Raw genomic sequence first — 6,270 nt, 5'->3', positions numbered from 1 at the left:
TTTTTTTTTTTTTTTTTTTTTTTCCTCCGATTTAACTAACGTACTTTTCATTTTAATTTCCTATGATTAAATCCCGATTTGAAACTTAGCTAATCCTCCGTGTATATAAATCCTTTTCAGTGCAAAACAATCCAATCAGCGTTATTTCTGATCCGGTTAACTTAACAAATCGATTATCCGTTAAGTCCTATCGGAGAAAACAGGCTTTACACGTCACTGTCACACTTCGATGTAATTGTTTTCAAGAAGAGAGACCATTTACCCCAATTAATCGTCATCTTTCATATTCCTTTTTTCAATTCAATTAGAGGAGTTTCAAATTGAAGATAAATTAAAGGAAAATTATACAATATCAATGTCACGATCTTCATCTCTAAGTTAAATTAATTATAGAAAAAAAAAAAAATAATCGAATGATAATTGAACAATTGAAATTACACGTTTCATACGAACAATGGTAATTTATTGTACATTGTATATATTCAATCGTCTTACAAATTAGTCTTCTCATCTGTTTTCTCAATCTTTCTAAATTAAAGTAATTTGTTTGCGCAAATTAAATTTCAAGAAAGAAAGAATACAAAGAGTATAATATAGACAAAGTAAATATATTTAATAAAATCGACGTATAATGTAAACTAATAAAAGATTCATTCCCATCCAATAAGGAAAGATTTCACTTGATATTGGAAAAAAAACTCGACACAAAATAAATTTCTTTTTTATTTATGATATACTTTTACCAAGCTCTAATATTCGTGAGAGATCTCTAATTAAAATAAGATCGAACACGATATAATTTAGATCAACGATTATAGATAATAACTTTTTTTCTTTATTCAAGTATATACATAAGTAATAATATTTAGTTCAAATTTCATTAAAAAAAAAAAAAAAAAGAAAAACCCACATTCGTATATATTTACAGATGTATTCCACATTTTGAAATATCGGTGTTATATTTTTTCACCATTTTATAATCATAAAAATAAGTTTAAATTTCAATCGATTAAAAATATTTATTTTCCATTTATCGTAACCATTCCCATATTATAACTTAACCTATCCTCTACAACTTTCTTATATTAATCGTCGAGAAAACGCATTTAACTTTTTTACATTACAATACACTTGTACAAAAGTGGGACAATAAAAAAAAAAAACGAATATCGTAATGATCGATCGACCAATCCTCTCTCAACATTGTATCCCAATGACAAGAGTTATAATTCGTCCATGTAAATTCCCCGATAATTATCGGCCGTAATCGATGTGTGGGGATAGAACGTGGTTTTCCTGGTTGCGCGCGCATTTATTAAGAGGCGGACGCACGATTTATCAAACGGACAACGATTCGATTCAGCTGGTGCTGCTGCTCTCCTCGCGCGGCCAATGAAACAATTAAGAAATTGTTTCGGCCGTTAACCCGCGAGGTCGCCACGGTGATTCATCGCCGCTCTTCCGGACAGCTCTTCTAATGCGATTCTAATAGCACATCGTGTCGTGGCAATCCTCCCTCCTTCGCTTCCGCTCGCAGTTTCGCGCTTCCTCGTGCACCGGTTACACGCTTGTTACGCATGCGCTTGTTCTCATACTTTGCTCGTTCCCTTTCCTTCCTTCTTTTCTTCTCGCTTTTGGATATTTTCGAAAGTATCCAAAAATAAATATCAATAAAACTCGTGGACATTTTTATATTCCGTGCTCGATCATTCTCTCTTTACTTATATTTTTTTTATATAAATTTTGTATTACATTTGAATCACTATAAAAGGAATATTGTATTGTATTGGAATATTAAATATGAAATTTTTATGAAGAATTCCACATACACTATTATATATTTAAAAATTTGTTTATCTTCCAATTTCTCGATCCTATTGGTGCTAAATAGAGAATAAGGAGTATAGATATTTTGTATATATAAATCGAAATGGGAAAATAAAGGATTGCAATGACAATTAAAAAAATATATTTCAAATAAATATCTATAAACGATTATAGTTTAGAAAAATTTTTTGTAAAATTTGATAAATATGTGCGTAGATTATGCAGAAGAAATTTAAATAAAAAAACAGTAATAATTGAAAAATTATTAAGCGAAAATACATGATCCATAACGTCGACAGTATTCGCAGTAAGATGCTTATTTTGCGCACACTGTTGCTGCTCGTTCTTAGCGAGAAACGCACTTGACCTGCTCTCCATAGACACAAGTGTATCCACTGTATACTTACGTATCGTACGTCGCGGCTATTATGGATATATCCCGCGTGATGTACGATGCTCCTGAAGCCGGCCTTTCGCCAATGATCGCGAGATTTTATCCGGAGTGGAAAGTTGACAAGTCTTCCATTGCCACGTTCCTCGAGCCTTCTCGTTATTGTAAAGAGGGGGTTTTTAACGTACAACAAGTTCCCTTGTTGAAACTCTGAATCAAAGTGAATGTTTAACGCTCGTAAGAATGAATGTATTTACTTATCTATTTATTTACTTTACTAGTCGTTTAGGATTTTAACCAGTAGTGTTTTTAGTTGAAATGATAATATATATATGTGTGTGTGTGTTGGTGATTTTATTTTATTGTCATATCGATTTGTTCATCGACCGCATTTCTCAAAATTATCTATATAAATATTTTTAAATATTGAATCTATAAGGATAATTTTATGACGTGTTGACAAGTAGAAAGGATAATATGATAAGTGAATAGATAAATTAAAACGTCCAAAATGAGAGGATGTATTTATTAACACAAGTTTCTAATCTCTTAATAGGCATCACATTTTTTTATTTTCAAACGAAGTGTATAAGTATGTTATAATGTTCTACATTTCATTTTCATAATTGTATTAAAAAATATTATCTTTTACAGTCACTATTCACATTTTTCACATTTCTTAATCCCACTATCAATTGAATTAAATATCCATGAACTTTGATTATCTGATTTAATCGGGAGATAAATTATTTCAGATAAGCAATTTTTTAAACAATTCGTTATGAAGAATTAAATTTGTGAATATGAATTACAAAATGAGTAAAAATAAATTAATATGCATCACATTTTTTTATTTTCAAACGAAGTGTATGTTACAATGTTCTACATTTCATTTTCATAATTAAAAAATATTATCTTTTATAGTCACTATTCACATTTTTCACATTTCTTAATCCCACTATCAATTGAAATATTAAATATACATGAACTTTGATTATCTGATTTAATCGGGAGATAAATTATTTCAGATAAGCAATTTTTTGAACAATTCATTATGAAGAATTAAATTTGTGAATATGAATTACAAAATGAGTAAAAATAAATTAGATATATTTCTTGAAATATAAAAATTTTCAAGTACCTCTATCGAACAAATAAATCAAAAATTAAAATCAAAAATTATAATTTTTAATAAGAAACAAATTTGAATAATTATAATTCCTATAAACGTCAAAAATGATAAATTAAAAATTCACAATGGAAACTTACTTAAGATTCCATTATTAAATAATTACAAAATGGTTTTAAATGGCTTTTAATTTTTTTTCCTTCTTTAGCAAGTAAATATCATAATACAAGCAACACAAAGTTCGGATAACACATATTATCAAACCCACCATTGTATCATTTCTGATAACAAAAATCTGTCAGGATCTGTAACACAATCGATACATCGAAACACGTACATTGGCGCGTACATTGGCCGCGAGACGATAAATCTCCTCGTGCTTCTGGTTACCTGGTGTAACTCGGCGAACATATCGATACACGCGTATAATCTTCGATTGGCACGGAACAGAGCAAAAAGGGTCGAGAAAGCGAAAGAGATCTCGGTCGATAAATCGATCTGGCATCACCGTCCTTGTCGTCGTCGTGATCCCCTCTCATCGCGAAAACGCAATTACGGTCGCGTGCGGAATTTCTCTTCCGGCCAATATTTCAGCTCGCATCCCCGCGGCTGCATTGTGCATACATTATCGGGTATAAAGTCACGCGCAACGGCATGAATAATAATCGGCGAGTCGGTCTGATTATAGCGCGTCGATTTCCGCCAACGTCGCCGGCCAAACACGCATAACACGACACCCATGATAAAACGAGAGTAAGGAAAATCGAGACACCGAGTTTAACTCGGACTGTTCGAAGTGTTCTGCTCTGTTCTGCTTCCGCGCAAAAAGGCATATCGGGTAAATAAGTCGATGAACCCCGACGCAACGCTTATGCTCTCCTTTTCCCCTGCCAGTTTTCACGATCTTTATTTATTTATTTTTTCTTTTTTTTTTCTTTAACACGTTGACTGCGTGTTTCCAACGAAATCTCCTTCAGGCCACGCGCTGTATCAAGTGTACTCCAGTATTTGTATATTTTAGTAATGCGAGTCGTGGTCGCAAGAGTGACGTCTCGCATTATTTGTTTCCATCATTACTGTGGAATAGAAGTATTGATGATGGTATTGTTTATTTTGGATAATATATCGAATGCCCTTAGACTAGTAATAAATATACTTCTTAGTTGTGGATTATATATAAATTCTCATAATGACATAGCAAGTAATGGTCAGAGCACGATATGTTCATAAATTATTTAATTGCTGTATTATTATGAGACTCGTGATATCTTAAAATTAGAAGATTTAGAAAATTGTTAGCTGCAAAATTATTAGGATTATCTGAAAATAGAACAAAACATTGTCAAAATCTTCAACGGAATCAACATAATATTGTCGTTTGGAAAAATAATTTTGGTTTAAACGTTAGACTATATGCAAATTATGTTATTCAGATAAAAGACGACAAACTTTTGTCCAAATTATCTGGATCAACTTTTGTACAGAATGTTTTATAATCAAAATAATTTTTTTAATAAATTATTTTTTTAACAATTTAATAGTTTTATTACAAAATATCTTTCCAAATACCTATAAAAATCGTTCATAAGTAGTCAAATAATATAACAAATAAATCACGTTCGATTTACGGATCGTCTTTAAAATTATGATTAAAGTAATAATTAAAAAAAAAAAGAAAAACATCATCGAAATTTCCTATTTAATTGTACAAATACAAGATGATTAATTTTATAAACGAATAGAACGTTTATGGGAAAAATTCAAGGATGAAAGGTACAATGACATTCAATGAGAACTTTTGCTGTCACCCGAATGGGTTAACGTGTTAATCCATAAGTGGATAAATTATTATATTTTTATCACGATTCGAGTAAAATTTTGTCGAGAGAAAAATTACAAAAGATGATCCTCTAGCTATTAAAAAAAAATAATCACACAACGTGTTAATTTATATGAAAAAAGAATCACTCGACAAATACGATACAATTCAACATTAATCGTTCGATTTATGGATCGTTTTTAAAATTCCACAAATTACGATTATAAAGTAACGATTAAAAAAACATCATCGAAATTTCCTATTTAATTATACAAATACAAAATGATTAATTTTATAAACGAAACATTTATGCCGGGAAAAGGATAATATCCGATGATTAAATCCGAGATCTCGATAACCGCTTCCCGCCATTTTTCCCCGGGAATTTTAAACGGGTTCCTCGTTCGACGATTTGCCAGTGTCGCCGCAGACGAGTCGCATTAAATCTCTTTTGTATTCTTTTCTTTTGTTTTCGATTTATCTTGCATCTTTGTTTAATAATAAAATAAAAATAATAATAATACTGTAATAAATAAAATAATAATAAATATAAATATAAATAATATAAATATAATAAATATAATATAATATAATATAATATAAATATAATAAATATAAATAATAATAAATGAATATTATGGAATTTTCTTGCGTTATAAAGATTTAAATTCATTCGATTTGATATTATTTGATTGTACTAATTCAATTATATCTCGTTTCAAGTTTTTCAAATAGAACAAGACGATGATATTTTACTATCATTAAGAATTTTATAAAGAGCTCTTAAACTTTATACTAATAGTTTTATTATTTTAATTTTTCTTACCTTTCATTATTTGCAATCTTTTCTTCATTCTTTATTCATTTTCAAATTTCTCAATATAAAAATCTTTCGAAATTCTTCGTTAATTCTTCGTGTTGATATCTCGATTAATTATATACATGGGATAATTTTCACTGTGACACAATCGATTAATATAAAAAAAAGAAAAACATCATCGAAATTTCCTATTTAATTATACAAAAACAAAATGATTAATTTTATAAACGAAACATTTATGCCGTGAAAAGGATGATATCCGATGATTAAATCCGAGATCTCGA

Source organism: Apis dorsata, unplaced genomic scaffold (assembly GCF_000469605.1).
Source record: "Apis dorsata unplaced genomic scaffold, Apis dorsata 1.3 scaffold_113, whole genome shotgun sequence".
NCBI classification, from domain to species: Eukaryota; Metazoa; Arthropoda; class Insecta; order Hymenoptera; family Apidae; genus Apis; species Apis dorsata.
Note: the sequence above shows the minus strand (reverse complement) of the source record.